The 17169-nt window shown below is 34.8% G+C and overlaps 1 long non-coding RNA gene across 1 annotated transcript; it reads left to right on the top strand.

Moving 5' to 3' along the window:
• Window positions 1-260: 260 nt before the first annotated feature.
• LOC135214116 (uncharacterized) lies at window positions 261-795 on the top strand. Its single transcript, XR_010314269.1, has 2 exons — window positions 261-346; window positions 628-795. It is a non-coding gene; the product is annotated as an uncharacterized LOC135214116 (long non-coding RNA).
• Window positions 796-17169: the final 16374 nt, after the last annotated feature.

The following is a 17169-nucleotide window of genomic DNA, read 5'->3' as shown; positions in this document are numbered from 1 at the left end:
TCTGACGGAAGCTTAGGGTAAGAGAGGCAGGTCACAAGAGTAGCTAGGCTTCGAGATGGATTTTAGGGACTTCTACAATAAGACCTATTTTCCTTCCCAATTTGCTGGCGTTGTGTTTACCACCTTTCAGGCAATGCTCGAGGCGGTTTTTTGGAAGCCCCGTGATTCGAAAGCAAGCAGTATCGCTCTCAGTCGGCCGCCAGAGACGTGATCTCGGACAGAGGTCAAATTGCCGGCCTCCCAAAAAAATAGGCCTACCCACGACGCACTGGTGGACACGGACCCCAGACCTGAACAGAGGTCGGACCGCATTCTTCTACAAGGATACACAGAATATTGCATAAAGGTACGTCTGAAAGTGTAAACTTCAACCCAGCACCTTTTACTACCATACGACTCTTGCTAAATTCATTCTCAATTCTTATTTTTACCCCTTCTACATCAGAAGCCCTTTGTCCTCATCGGGCCACGTGCTCCCCTTTGTGACTTGTTAAAGACCAAGCTTTCGTGTATACCTCAGTGAACCATTCGAGTTTACCTTCCCCAATGTTAGGGAATTAATCAGCCTTAATCAAAGCAAGAAGTCATTTTTTCTTTTATGTCGTTTAATCTGGGATTCTTTTCCAGATTCCATGAGTCACGTGCCGTCTCTCTGCCGCAAGTGTGCATTAACCCACGTGAATGAAAATCAGCTTGAATTGAATGAGACTATAAGCCCCAACGTGGGGGCCCATATCATTTAACTTTTCTCCAGGCCAGCACGGGCCTTTGTGTAAATAAATAGTTTTAAAGTAACGAGCTGAGTTTCTGGCGACCTTCCTCTAGAGAAAGAAATCAATAATAATAGTTTACGGTAAGTTCAAGCAATTCCCCTCTTGAAACCCCATCTAAATTGCTTCCGTTTACGTATCTAGTCTCTCACAGGCCCTATATACGCAAAAATATCTCTATTATATATATATATTATTTATAATATATATATATATATGTCTATATATATCTTTATATATATATGATCTAATATATATTTATATATAATATATATTTATATATAATATTATAAATATATATATATATATTATATATCTATTAATATATTATCTCATATATATATATATATAGATATATATCATATATATATATATATATATATATATCTACATATATATATTATATATATATATATATCTATATATATAGATATCTTATTATTTATATATATATATCATATGATATCCTATCTTATATATATGTATTTTTATATATATAATATATATATATATATATATATATATATCTTAACATATATATATATATATATCTATATATATATATATATATATATATATATATATATATAGATATCTCATATATATATATATATATCTACTATATATATATATATATTCTTATATTCTCTAATCTCATCTCTGCTATATATATAGGATATATGTTCTTATATTATCTATAGGATATCTATATATATCTATATGCTATATATATCTATTCTATATAGATATATCATTCTATTATCTTATCTCAATATATATAGATATCTCGTCTATATATAGTACTATCATCTAATATATATATATATCTCTATATATATATATATATCTCTATATATATATATCTATCTATCTATATATATCTACTATATATATTATATATATATATCATCTGTATATGCTTATATCTATATATAATGATATATATAAGCTAATCTATATCTTATATAATCTATCTAATCCGATATATTCTATATCTACTATATCATATTATAATTATTTATAATATATATATAGTTATTTACCTATATAATGAATGTAAGGAGAAGTTACCTTATTCTAAATGTTTCCGAACTCAAAGTTCGGATATTAGTTTATCTTTAGATGGTTCTTTAACTTAAAGCATCAGCACTTTTAAGATCAGATTTCATAAAGAATTCATGTCCATAATTTTTGTAGGTAGAAAATGTTGTTGCAAATAACACGTTACAATTTATCACTTTGTGTTACTGACCGTCAATAGTATTTGCAATTACTGTCCTGTTTTATCTAAGCTTGCTCTCTTTATAGTGAAAAAGTTAATTTCCCGGGTTATTAGGTCAAAATTAGAAATGAACTCTGCATTCTATTTACGCGTATCAAGGCTTCAGTACAATTAAATGTCAGTATTTAAAAAATGCATTAATTACTGTTAATAAAACAAATGACCTATGAATGACTTCTTGGTCCTTTTATATCTCATAATATCTAAATTCGTCCAAATTCCAAGAAATCATACTCTTTAGTTCATGCTACAAAACAACTGAAATTAGTTTCAGCCAATTCTCTATCAGTTAAAACCTTTCTTTTACGTATCAGCAAGACTGCGCTGGGTCATAGATTGAATGAATGACCTCGAAAGAAATACGGAAGAGTCTGTCAGTATGAAAATAAGTAAAATGAAGACCATAAGCAGTAATGAGTAGTTTAAAGCGCAATAACCTGTTTTGAGTAGTTATTACAATATCGTTTCAGTGGCAGATTGTACTTAGTTTAGGGCATCCTTTATGTTTCGAATACTTGAGTTTGGCAAGGAAATACTTTCAGCCAACGTCTCCAGTATTATAGGAAGCGAGAAGAAATATGGAGCTGGAGGCCAGATAATAACCAGAGCCTGGAAAATCCTCATTAACTATGCACCGCCTTAAGCCTACCTTAGACTATCCCATATGCCTCATTTAATCAGGGTAGGCCTAATATGTCAATTTTCATTATACGTGTTTCTCTCTCTCTCTCTCTCTCTCTCTCTCTCTCTCTCTCTCTCTCTCTACACACACACACACATTTACTTAATGCATTAAACCGGCGTCAGTGCGGAGAGGGTCTAATGGTTTCAAGGACATCCCATTAAATGTTGCTCTCGCTATAATTATTAATCTTGTTTTTGGGAAGTTGAAGTTCTGTTGGTTTTATCCAGATGATACCTTCCTCTTCACATATCTCTTTTCATTTCTTAGTTTATTTTTGACACAAACAAAAACATATTGTTGACAAACAAACAAAAACATAGCTCATGAAGTGTGGACTTGCTACAATGTTTGACCTGAAAATTAGGATTTAAGGAAAGCTAATGTATTTCGAGTTCCCTCTTGACAATGTTTCTTATAACAAACTGATTCCGATCTCTCAGTTTCTTGTATTATCTAAGGCCAGGAAAATACTAGCAATCCCCTAATTGGAATAAAGACATGTTGTCATGGAATGCGTAGTGGAGAAACGAGTAATAAAGAGAATTTTGAGTAATCAGTATATTCTTATTATTATATAATTATTATTATTATTATTATTATTATTATTATTATTATTATTATTATTATTATTACTTTTTTTTTGGTTTATCACAGTCCTCCAATTCGACTGGCTGTTATATATAGTGTTTGGTTCCGGGTTGCATCCTGCCTCCTTAGGAGTCCATCACTTTTTTACTACTGATCTTGTGCCGCTTTTATCATTCTTTCAGTTTCCTTCTTGAGCTCTCACTTCTGTAACCATTTACCATGTGTCATCGCTGGCTTGTTCTTTAGTCTGTCCTCATGTATTGTCCGTGCATTGGTTTGTTGTACCAGTCCTCTGTTCTGTTTGTCATCCTCCTGTATCCGTATATCGTCTTCACTGGTTTTCAGATATTACCCTAGTGCTCTGTTCTTGATGTTGACGCAGTCCTCTATACTTATTAGTCCCCTCCCTCCTTCCTTTAGTGTTATGTATAGTCTGTCCGTATTTGCTCTTGGGTGTAGTGCTTTGTGTATTGTCTATATTTCATAGTTTTCTGGTCTATGCTGCGGAGTGCTGCCATCGTCCATTCAGTGCACTATTCCTGTGCTGTATCTGAGTACTGGCACTGCCCATGTGTTTATGGCTTTTATTTTTTATATTCCGACGTTGAGTTTTGACTTGAGTATCGCCTTGAGTCTCTGCTTATATTCTTTCCTGATCGTGTCCTTCATCTCTTGGTGTTTTATATCCCCTCTTTCTATTATTCCTAGGTATTTTTATCCCGTCCCATCTATGTGCTTGATGTTGCTCCCATCTGGTAGCTTTATCCCTTCAGTCCTTGTTACTTTGTTCTTTTGTATGTTGACCAAAGCACATTTTTCTATTTCCAAAAAACTTCCTTCCTGATGTCCCCAGATACAATCTTTACAGTCTGGATTAGGGTATCTATTTCCTTGATGCTCCTACCATACATCTTGATGTCGTCCATGACCATCAAATGGTTAATTCTGTTGCCTCTTTCCTTGAGTTGGTACCCATCATCCATCTTATTATTATTATTATTATTATTATTATTATTATTATTATTATTATTATTATTATTATTATTATTATTATTATTATTATTATTATTATTATTATTATTATTATTATTATATGAAAGGCGTGTATTCTGATTCCCATATTTTTAAATAACTTTTAAAAGTTTTCATAACTATGTTCATGAGCAAAATTCAATGTCTATGAAAACCAAGCTACTTGACGCTCCATCAGAAGCTCATAGCTTAGTATTAATTAACATGATTTACTTTCGGAAAGAATTCCATGAGGTATAATGAAGCCAAAGACGAAAGGATAAAAATGGACATTGCTTCCTTGTCATTCATCACTAATGAGATTGTTGCAACTTTTGCAACGAATGTGGGTTTTTGGAGTGATTCATCCACCACAGAATTATTGCATTCAGTGAAATGAAATTGCATTACTGTCTCTCTAATTATCAGGCGATGGGATGAATCTGTAATGTCGCGTCGGTGGTGTAACGAATTCGTCATATTTATGAAAATGATGGATGTTTACTGCTTGTGAAAGGATGCACGGGAGGTGGAAGAATATGAATGGGAGCTACGTTCTCGCAGGAAAGGAGTCGCACATTTTGTGTCTGACCAGAAGTCAGTGGTAGGAAATATAATTCGCTCTCAATTCATTACAATTATTTCTGCAGACACGCCATCAAATCCAGCTTCCAAAATTATGATACCAATTTAATCAGAATAGGAATTGGGAATTACAGTCTTGGAAAACAAGTGGGAAATTATCATGACATTAATCAAAAATAAGAAGACAAATAGGCAGAAGTTTCATTTTAATTAGATGTACCACATAAAACAACAACCCTGGAAAAGTGATATTTACCATCATCAGCTGCGTCAAAGACTGATGCACTAAGCCGGGAGAAAAACTGAATGGTTGGCAATAAACGTACAAACACGAATATTATCAGAAATGCCAACATCACCAAGGGCCCTAAAAATGATGTTCAACAAAATCAGAACGACTTAGAAAGATGACATTCTCTTGTATTGTCAAAAGCCAACGCAGAGATTTAATTACCTACAAAATACTTCATACGCAGGAAAAACGCAAACTAATAATATACACGATACCTTCGAAGCATAGCTGATACTTTTCAACTTTGTGCTTCGAGTGATTAATGGATGTTCTCTTTCTAATTTCCGCTCATCGTCAGCAGGAAACAGTTGTTCTCTTGTTACATTAATACACTTGCAAAGAATTTCATGCGAAATTAATTCAGTAAGGTGAATGGTGTAAAATGGGCATGTAGATAACTATGCATCCTCACGTCTCTGTGACCCCACATCAAATATGTTTATGACAGAGAGAGAGAAAGAGGAGAAGAAGAAGAGAGAGAGAGAGAGAGAGAGAGAGAGAGAGAGAGAGAACCCCTGTTGTAATTGTTGTAAACTGCACTGTGTCCTTTTGCATAATTCCTCAGAGGATTGGCGCGAGTGCTGATCCAGTATGTGTTTGCTGGATACACTAAACCCCAAACTCCTTCAGAGTCGAGACGCCGAGGAGCGTCAGCAGAAGGCAGGGGAGTTTATTATCTGATTAATTGAAGCCTGTGTGACGGCTCCTCCTCAGACTTGTTTTGGCCTCATAATTGGTCTTTGAGTTCGACCTCTTCTAGCTTTATTTTGGTCTGTTTAGAGTTGTTAGTTTACTTGTTCTGGTACATTGGGTAGTACTCTCTCTCTCTCTCTCCCTCTCTCTCTTCTCTCTCTCTCTCTCTCGCTCATGACATGTGGAAAGGGATTCAAATTATTCTTTTACTTTTTATTTCATAGCAGTTAATCAGACGGCAGTGGTTGGCCTATTTCCGAAAGTTTAAGAAAATCCAAAAGCATCTACAATCGTTGGCCCACCGCCAGCTACCTTAATTCGATACACCCCAAATTGTTTCCTTGGTTGGGTTACATCAGGCCAGTACAAACTTTTTTTTTTTTATAGGGGGTGGGGGTCTTTTTTCCCAAAACTTGACCTTTTCTTCTATAAATGTCATTGCATATATAGGTATATACAAGATGAAATACTTGAAAATGTTATTGTAGTTATATTAAGAAGAGAAATTGGGTATGCTGTCTATCCCCTTCTACCCGATTAGATGTTATTCGTAGTACTGACTTTGGCTGACAGAATTTTACTTAAGATCATTTACGGTGACCTATGTCATATTCCTATCATCACTATTATCAGAAAGTGTCCCCTAACTGATCAATTCACTACGAGATAGTGTTTTTTTTTCTATAACTTCTTTCGTCAGTAGCTATACTTTCAACCTATTGTTTAATATTTCTTTAAGAGAGTCATTCACTCTCATTATGTAACTTTACTCCTGCGATATTATCATTTATACTTCAAAGTTCATGTGGCATATGCAGCAAAGTTACTCTCTCCCTCAACCACACTCTGGGTTCTTGAAATGCCTTTCTCGTCACCCGCTCCTTTCCTTATATCAGTCTAGTTTCTATTCAGGTACTTCTATCCTCTCCAACCAGCTTACTTCCCTCACATAACTGCAAAGTTTATCCCGATCTCTCCGCTGAGCGCCTGGGGCAAAAACGCCCAATTTAGAGCAGTTGCGCTGGACTGAGATCCCCAAATGGACTATGGAAAACGGCCTCATTGGCGTCATTTCATCAAACAGGTGAAACAAGGCGATAAAACGCGAGGTTATTATTCGACTGCCTGAAGCCCAGTCCCATTTGCCCAGTTTTATTCTCGACCGAGAAGGAATTTTGACGGCGTGGGACGCTGTTATTGAGATTTTCTTTCTTTTCCTTTTTCGTTCCTCAAAATTGTTTTCTCTCTGTCTAGGTTCCTTTTTCTCAGTTGTGTTTTTCGTTTTCCATGATTTTGCTTTGTGTTAATTTAATGACTTCCTTGAGTCGGTAATTTTGTAGGGTTGTGTTTGGAGACATATGTAATAGCACCTTGATTGGATCAGATCAGAATCTTTTCTTGGAGCTTTTTATTAAATTAAATCGGTTTTTGAGAACATATCTGATGAGTAAAGTCCATGACATGTAGTTGTAAGGAGTTCTACTCAAAGCTGGGTGTTTGCCAGAAATAAGACCATCGAGTCCCAAAGTGCAGTAAAACGACGAAGACAATTCCCCCTTGATAACCCCCTCACCTCAGTATGCATTAGGAGTCCTTCGAATTCCTTCTCTCCAGTTTTTTCTTAGGAGAATTCACGAAAGAGGCGATCTGGAAGAAAATTCGATTTAACCACTTTTATCACGACATTAATCAAATCAAGCCCTATTGCTTTGCAACTCAACTAAGTGTTGAGGGTGTATCACGAAATGTATGCAAAAATACTTCAGAGACTGCCTTTTTCAAGATTGTAATAAAACCTTTGTATCTGTCAGTCGTGGAAAGAAGCACATGAGTAGCGCATGCAATTATATTTTGAGTGGAATATTGCTTTCCTTGAAATAAGTAAAAAGTTCATTAAAAATTGTTTCACGTTTTGTGTCCGTCCTAGGACTTCTGGGTCCTTTATCATCTATAAATCTCACATATGCTAACAGAACCACTTCATGATCTCTTAAGGTCGATTCATCGGGTTGAAGGGCAGACTATTTTGCTTGCAAATTAGCTATTGATTATTTTTCTACGTCCTTCGCTTTTTCATCAATGCGTTGCGACACAGTTTCTTAAAGGGTGGAATTAGTTATTTTGTTTGCGTTTTGTTTCATAACTGATGAAATTATAACGGACAAATCTGGCAAAATATCTGTTTCGCCAACATTATGGGGTTTCCCAGCCTTTGCTATTATCTCGCTAGTGAATCGCTAATTTCATAAGATTCCAGTGAACCATCATTTATTTTACTTGATTGGTTATTAAACTCTTGAGTCAAAGGTTTTGTTTGGAATTCATCACGGAGATTTCCAGGCAAGCCAGACAGGTTCTCATCACTCTTAGGTTTATGATCCCAACGGAGATTAGTGGGACAATTTGGGCTGCTACAGCAAATGCAACTTTTTGGTTCCTGCGCCCTTTCAACCATCAAGGTAAAATAGATATACTGTAATCTCACTTTAACCTTTGTCAGTGAGAGAGAGAGAGAGAGAGAGAGAGAGAGAGAGAGAGAGAGAGAGATCCATCCATCATGAAAGCAAACTTCAAAGGTCGCTGCCACCTACCTGAGAAAAAGATGGGTGATTTCACCTGCGTTTGTTCTTGCCACTACCCGATGGATGAGTAGCCGGGTCAAAAGGAAATCCAAAAGAAATAAAGCGAACATGTTAAACAGACAGGTCAAAAGGAAATAAAAATAAAATCTTTATTATCAAAAAAGATTATATAACCAGATCTGAGGCTTTATTGTAAGGAAGGTATTGCTGGGAACTAAATTTACGACATTTTAAAATGCCAAAAATCTTAGGTTCTGACGTTGATCTTACTTTAAAAATTCAAAGCTGCATTAATCATATTTCTACTCTAGTATTTCAATATGGTGTAGATTATTGTAGAAATTCCGTACTCAGTAATATCATCTGTTTTGAAGTAGAATTGATCTTTGGATCACTAAAATATCACATGGGCCCCATTCATTATTTTTTCTTGTGGTCCCCGGTTGAACACATCTGCTCTAGGTAAAGCCAATAATTATTTTCTTTGAACGTAATAAAACGGTTTCCACTTTTATTGCATTCATATCAGTAAATCCATTGTCTCTTGAAGAAAATAATAAAGTATAGAATCTGGTCACCATCTTGTTATTCACGGCCCGTGTTTTCCCTTTGCTTATCCAAGCCATGAACTAGAAACCATCCCTCCCCCATCTCTCTCTCTCTCTCCTCATCGCTCTCTCTCTCTCTCTCTCTCTCTCTGCATTGATTCTTTGCCCTGTCCATTCATCCTTTTAATTGTTTGTCATTTTGTTTCCTTTTGTTGCCGAGTTTGCATTTTTCTTTCGGGTGCAATGAATTTCTTCCCTATCAGGACTTTGTAAGGGTCGGTTTTTGTTACTATGTCTGTTTGTTATTGCCTCGGTGAAGAAAAAAAACGAACAAAAAGCATATTTTTTTTAATTTTTTAGGCAGCTTTAACAAGTTTTTTTTTCGTTTTACTTTGTGAGAGTAATGCACATAATTAGTATAACTCTTCAGAGGTGCTCATACTTTTGAGAAAGTTGTATTCGGCCTTTATTCCCTGGACCTCCTTTGAGAGTTATGTCTTTAGTGATTCCTGTTAACTGGTTTCTTATTATTTACATCTATTTACATCAATGTTTCAGTCTTGTTTGAGATATTGTATGTTCAGTATTACTGAAAGAAAAGTTTGAGAGAGAGAGAGAGAGAGAGAGAGAGAAGAGAGAGAGAGAGAGAGAGAGAGAGAGAGAGAGAGAGAGTCTTCTAGGTATATAACATACCAGCTCTCCATCCTAACAAGAGACTAGTTGCTACTAAAGTAACTCCTCAGAAAAATAAAGCATGTGACTCCGTTTTAATTTACTGAACCTCTTCAGTCAAATTATAATTCTCATCAAGAGTAAACTCTTTCTTCTGTTAATTTATTTTCTTGCAGAGTCTTTGTAAGACTCTTGGAGCAATATATTATTCTTCCGTCAAACATCACTGTCCAGCACTCTTGAACTTGTAAATCAGAAGGGTAAATAATGCTCTTCCAGACTTCTTTCTAAGAGTGTCGAAAGACAGAGGTGCGAAAGACAGATGTCGAAAGACGGAGTGTCGAAGGACAAAGGGTCGAATGGACAATGTGTCGAACAGACAATGTGTCGAACAGACAATGTGTCGAACTGACAATGTGTCGAACAGACAATGTGTCGAAAGGACAAAGTCGAAGATAGAGAGTGAGAGAATAAAGTACCAAAGTGTCTAATGACTGAAATTAGTTGTTATCAATTCTAGAGAGAGAGAAAGAGAGAATAAAGTACCAAATTGTCTAACGACTGAAATTACTTGTTATCAACCTTTAGCTATATAACATTGTTTACACTGATATAGCCTTTACATATATACAGTATGGATTCTGTTAGAGCTTCACTCACCAGTTGACTTCCTTCTAGATTCAAACGTTTCAATTCAAATTTCCATTCTACCAAACGAGCGCAATAATGCTTTTATTATAAAGCAAATACAGGCCCTCACATTTGTTCCTCCCTGTGATGTTTGTGCTCTACCCAATAAATTAATGGAGAATTTTGATGAAGAAACCGATGAAATATTAGGAGGAATTTTAAATTTTTACAATATTTTGAAACTGCATGGCTGGGAATCGTTCAGAGGGGAAGGAGAAGAAAGCCATTGTATGAAATTGACTTATGGTCAATTCACGAAAGAGTGGCAAACGATTTGCCTTGGGCCAATAACTCCGTTGAAGGTTGGCATAATGCATTTCATAGAAGAGTGAAGATTTGCCACCCTACAGAGGACAAGCTTTTACGAAAACTATGTATGGAGCAGGCCAGTACTGAAATGATTCTAGAACAAATTCGACAAGGCAGAGATGTAAGAAAAAAATATTAAAATATGCTATCCTTAACTTAAGACTAAAAAGTATTTTTTGATGCATACGACGTCAATCTTGGATTAGAATATCTTTAAACAAATATTGATGCAATTTTTTTTAATACATTGATATATTTGTATTTTCCATATTTTATATTTTTTCATAAATAAAATTCTTAAGTTTTTTAGCTGATATTGATGAATAATTTTAAATACATCAATACATTTTATTTTCATATGTTATATTTTCTTATAGATAAAATTTTGAATACTTTACTTTTGTTTGAATGACATCGAATGTAATTTTGATAACTAATTCGACAATTGGATACTTTATTCTGTCTCTTTCTTTCTAGAATCAATATGTAAAGGATATATCAATGTAAAAATTGTTATATAGTTAAAGGTTAATTTGATAACAACTAATTTCAGTCCGTAGTCAGTTGGATACTTTCTCTCTTCTCTCTCTCTCTCTCTCTCTCTCTCTCATCTCTCTGCTCCTCTCTCTCTCTCTCGCTCCTCTCTCTTCGGCTTTATTTTATCATTTGACACTGGCAGTTCGACGCTTTGTCTGTTCGACAGTTTGTCAGTTCGACACTTTGTCAGTTCGACACTTTGTCCATTCGACACTTTGTCAATTCGACACTTTGTCCATTCGACACATTGTCCTTCGACACTGTCCTTCGACACTCTGTCTTTCGACATTCTGTCCACACACGGTTTCCAGTATCCAGAGACAGTAATCTAAGTGGAAGAAGCCCAATGTTTTAAACTTCCTTCAAATGACTGTTTCCGTATTCCAATAATGGTTATTAAACTGGCCCTTTCCAGCATCCGCAGACTCCGTCTGTGTTCCAGACCTCTTTCTTAAAAACACAGTTTCCAGTTTCCATAGACAGTAACCAAGACCGCAGGAGATTCTGTCCTGAAGATTTCGTCGTATCAAAATGGCCCTTTACGGCTTCCACTGATTCCGTCTCTATTCCAGAACTCTTTCTTGAAGAGACAATATCCACTTTCCAAAGACATTAATCTTCGTTATTAAAATGGCCCTTTCCAGCATACACAAATTCCGTCTGTGTTCTAGACTTACTTCTTAAAGCAGGGGTTTTCAACCGCTGGTACACGTAGCCCCGGGGGTACGCGCCCCCCTTGGTACTCGAATGAATGTTAGATGCCAACCTTCAATGTGCTTCATCTAAAACGGCTCCCCTTGGCCAACTAGGATAGTTAATGACTACAGTTTCAGCCATTTCATTAACTACCTTTGCAGTTGATTGTAACAATAATGTATTTTGTTTTTGCAGCTCAATACCATAACGTTGAACATTTCCTGCAAAGTAAGAGCAAATAATTATAAAACTTTATTTTTTACTGGAATTCTTCATGTTTAGAATATTATTGGTTATGTCAGGAGAGTTATGTACAGTTTTCTTAGCTGGTTTTGTTTTACCACGTTGTTCAAAGTGAAGGGGGTACATTACTGACATTACAAATACCCAAAAGGGTACGTGGAGAGGAAAAGGTTGAAATCCCCTGTCTTATAGAGAATTTCCAGTTTCCCTAGACAGAAATCGAGACTAGAGAAGAATCTCTGTCTTCGAGATTTCCTCGTTTTTAAGAAGACACTGCCAGCTTCCACAGATCCCGTCACCGATAAGAGCTATGCAGCATCTTTTTGAGGAGTTCTTTCATAAAATGGCATTTTCCAAGTTTAATAGACTACGAATTCCTTAAGAGAGCTGGCTTCATTCCTAAGATGATTTCATACTAAGACCCACCCCTCCTTCATTTTTTTATTTTAATTTAATTTGCGAAGGAAGTTCAGGTCTTGTCAAAAAAACCTACACTTACACGCATGTATATATATATATATATATATATATATATATATATATATATATATATTCATATTATATATATCTTATTATATTGTTAAATATATATATATATATATATATGATATATATATACATATATATATACTATATATATATATATATATTATATCTATAGATATGTATATATATGTGTGTGTGTGTGTGTGTGTGAGTGAGTGTGTAGTAGATATGTATATATATATATATGATATATATATATATATATATATATATATATATATATATATACATATATATATATATATATATATATAATATATATTTGTGTGTGTGTGTGTATATGTATATATATATATATATATATATTATATACGATAGTATATATATATATATATATATATATATATATATATATATATATATATATGTATAACTGAATCACGAAAGTTAGGAACGTGATAAATCCATAAATAAAGATATATGCCACAAAGGAAAAATAAACGAATGAGTAACAGCGAGACCTTTCGACGTTTCACGTCCTTTTCTGAGCAGAACTGACATACATGGGACAAAAGACAAAACAAGAAGATTCGTATAACTGACAGATAGGGATTATAAAGAGATTTGTACCTTGAATACGACATACCTGGAAGAGAGTAACCTTCCCAAACAAGCAGAAACAATAGGTGCGATTAAAAGTTTAATATAAAAATCTCAGATACAAGGACAAGACAGTTAAAGAACAAAAATTATAGGTGACATCTGTTCAGAACAAGGTTTTGTTACCAACGTCTGAACAGATGTCACCTATAATTCTTTAATTGTCTTGTCCTTGTATCTGAGATGTTTATCTTAAACTTTTAATCGCACCCATTGTTTATGCTTGTTTGGGAAGGTTACTCTCTTCCAGGTGTGTCGGATTTTAGATACTAATCTATTTTATAATCCATCTGTTAGTTATACGAATCTTCTTGTTTTGTCTTTTGTCCCATGTATGTCAGTTCTGTTCAGTAAAGGATGTGGAAACGTCGAAAGGTCTGGCAGTTACTCATTCGTTTATTTTTCCTTCGTGGCATATATCTTTATTTATATATACATATATATATTTATATATATATATATATATATATATATATATATATATATATATTTCTTTATTTATATATATATATACATATACTTAAATGTCTGTTTGTGTGTGAACTACAGGCCTTCTATGGAAGTGTCTGCTAGTCACAAGTCCTGCACCTGCAGTTACTCACTCAGAAAGCTTGTATATCGAAAGCTTCTAAATTTCTCATTGATTAACCTCGGATATAGGTGTCGATAATAACAACAATTACATGACATCTACCCTTCCAACCGTGAAAGCCGAAGGGGATCTGCTTATTCGAGTTTGTTACACGAGGCACTTGGGGCATCAGGTACCTCACAAAATCACATGACATGACATGACCCACGGTCTTGTTGGTGGGTTCCCTCGAGATACAGGATCAGGCAACTTCGCCTTTCGTGTGCAGAAGAGGAACAAATGTGGAACGATATTTTCTAATAGCGGGAAGTGTTAAAGGAGTCCTCTTTGTTGTGCTTTGGTGGAATGGATTTGGGATTTGCGTGACGTGTTATATTTTGCAAATATTTTTGGCTGTTGCGAGACTTTGTGGAAGAAGAAACACGATTGACTGTTTATGAGTACAGAGAGTTGGCTTGGCCGTTTTGAATCCCAAGACAGGAAATCAAGACATAAGTCATTTAGATCTGTCCCTCTGTAATGGGTGAGCTTCAGCCTTCGCCTTGTTGGGTAGCCGATGAGAGGTTGATAACAACATTCTTGAGATCATTGCAATGGAAATTGCATTTACCCTGAGAGGGAGGCTAAGCTTATTTCTTCTAATCCCGAATAAATCGTGGCAAACTAAATGTCAAAATATTCTTGATGATATATCCCTTTTTCACACACTATTAATTTAAAAGGAGAGAGAGAGAGAGGAGAGGAGAGAGAGAGAGAGAGAGAGAGAGAGAGAGAGAGAGAGAATTTTTTCGTTAAAAGCGATAGTAGTAAAATGTCAGTTTATCAATGTTCGTGTTATGAACGGTAATTGATAATACGCCACTCCAGCTATTAACAAAGAAGTCCCATTGTTCTTATTGATCATTTGAAGTTCCATTCGTAACTTATACATTGTAGTTCCGTTATTGACACTCTCTAATGACTCCAGTCTTTTATATGAGATTAGTGTTAATGAAACTAAAGAATGAACGATTTCCGTATTTGCTAGAAAATTGTTACTAGGTCATATTCAGCTGGCTTTAGTATAGCAACGGTAAGACAGGATTGACACACACACACACAAATATATATAGTATATATACATATATATATATAAAATATATATATATATATATATATATATATATATATATTATATATATATAGTATATATTATATATATATATATATATATATATATATATATATATAGTGAGTTTTGTGCGTGTGTGTTGCACTGGTACCAAGCTGAAGGAAAAAGAGGAGAAAGGGAGAAGCAAATTGAAAAATGGTAATGGTATACGAAATGGGAGCAAATATGAATGGGAGAATTCTTGTAAAGTCAAAGAAACTGAGTCTGATATCTGATAGAGAGAGAGAGAGAGAGAGAGAGAGATGAGAGAGAGAGAGGCGCACAAATAAAACAGGTATACTAGTACATTGATGGGTTTGATCTTCATTAGGTAACGAGAGAGAGAGAGAGACGAGAGAGAGAGAGAGAGAGAGACGCGCGCAAATAAAACATGTATACTAGTACATTGATGGGTTCGATCTTCATTAGGTAACGAGAGAGAGAGAGAGAGAGAGAGAGAGAGAGAGAGAGAGAGAGGTAAATAACGGAATGTCAACGAGACGGGCCAAAAGTTCTGCTGATTTCTGTCTTCCCCGACTGAGAATTTTTTTTTTTTTTTTTTTTTTTTTGCCACGGATCAAATTCCTTCGGGATTAATTCGGATCAATGTCTCACTTATCAAATGCAGTGATTTAGTTTTAAAAAAAAAAAATCTTTTTGAAGTTGTTTGTGAAGCCCTTCGAGTGAGCATCTGTTTTTGGAGTACTGGTAATACGTTTTTTATCACTTTTTTCCAAATATGACGACAAGGGACTTTCCCCTCATTTAAATCAGTCTTGAATCTCAAAAAATGAATGATTGATTATATTTTTAAATAAGCACTGAGAAGATTTTATTTTGCATTGATGTAATCCTGAGTAATAAGAGACAGAAATATCAATATTGTCTCGATGTTTTCCGAGATTAGTTTTCCGTGTCATGAAGTCAGAAAGGGAGACCACAAAGAAAAATAATTCGATATCTCACTGGAGATATATTATGTTCTTTGGAATGTGGAAGGAAGCTTTTTAGCAAAAGTTCAGTTTATGTTGATTCCCATCAAAAATTAGTTTATCTTCTGCTGAGGCCAAACGAACACAAATCAAGTTAAATGAGAATGAAATACAAAAAAAAATGATTAAAACTCATCTCATGATGAATGTTTGTTCATATATTTTGTTTCAAAGGAAGGCACCTCACACTGTGGACATCATAAAAACACCAGCAGTTAAAAAAAAAATATATATATATATAAACTAAATTTAGCCCATCCTCTTTCATATCATCCATTTCATCACTGGGATAAAAGAGAGAAAATGGGAAATAAAAATTTAACGGAAGAACAAAGAACATCAGACAACGACTCTGTAAACAATCGTCAAACTCTGGCTAATTGGCAGTTAGAGAAATGAATCATCATATTTGTGCGCTTAATTCACTGAAGGCTATTTTTTTTATTTTGAATCAAATTCCCTCTTCGAAGACTTTTGTGTTTTAATTTTTATTTTCATTTACTCTCCTCGATATAGATTAGAGAAAAATTGCTTCTTTTTTATTTTTTGTAAGAGGGACTAAAATTTCATATCTTTTCACTGTTAGTGACAAAATTAATCGACAAATACGCTCGCTAATTAATGTTTGTAAAGGTGAAGTAAAGCACTCAAAGTAAAGAAAGTAAAATTAAGATGCACACGCTGGTATTGACAACATTTATTACCTTACCCAGTTGAAAAGCCTCTCGATGTGAAATAATTCTACCTTTTCCTGGGGTTTTAGTAAGAGCAAAAATGTCTCAAAATAAAAACAAAAAGTGCTCTCGAATGGTATTATCTTTTACCGTCATAAACTCATTTCCGATGATTGGCGGAATCCATAGGTCTACATCATTTCTTTTTGTCTTTTCGGTACCAGCTGCAGTTTGCCATCCTGCTCGTATAGTTGTTGTTATTGTTGTTTTTGATTGAGCTGGCCTTATGCCAGCACGGGCTCTTGCTCATAGAGCAGTCCGTATAGACACTTTCAGTTTAGGGTGTCATGAAAGCTCCCAGTCAGTAGTACGTAGTTGTCGTCACTAACCAGATGCAAATGGGACATTTCTCCTCTGGGCTCCTATGCTTGT

The sequence above is a fragment of the Macrobrachium nipponense genome, chromosome 45 (assembly GCF_015104395.2).
Source record: "Macrobrachium nipponense isolate FS-2020 chromosome 45, ASM1510439v2, whole genome shotgun sequence".
NCBI classification, from domain to species: domain Eukaryota; kingdom Metazoa; phylum Arthropoda; class Malacostraca; order Decapoda; family Palaemonidae; genus Macrobrachium; species Macrobrachium nipponense.
The sequence above is the reverse complement of the archived record's forward strand: the minus strand, read 5'-3'. Positions and strand labels throughout refer to the sequence as shown.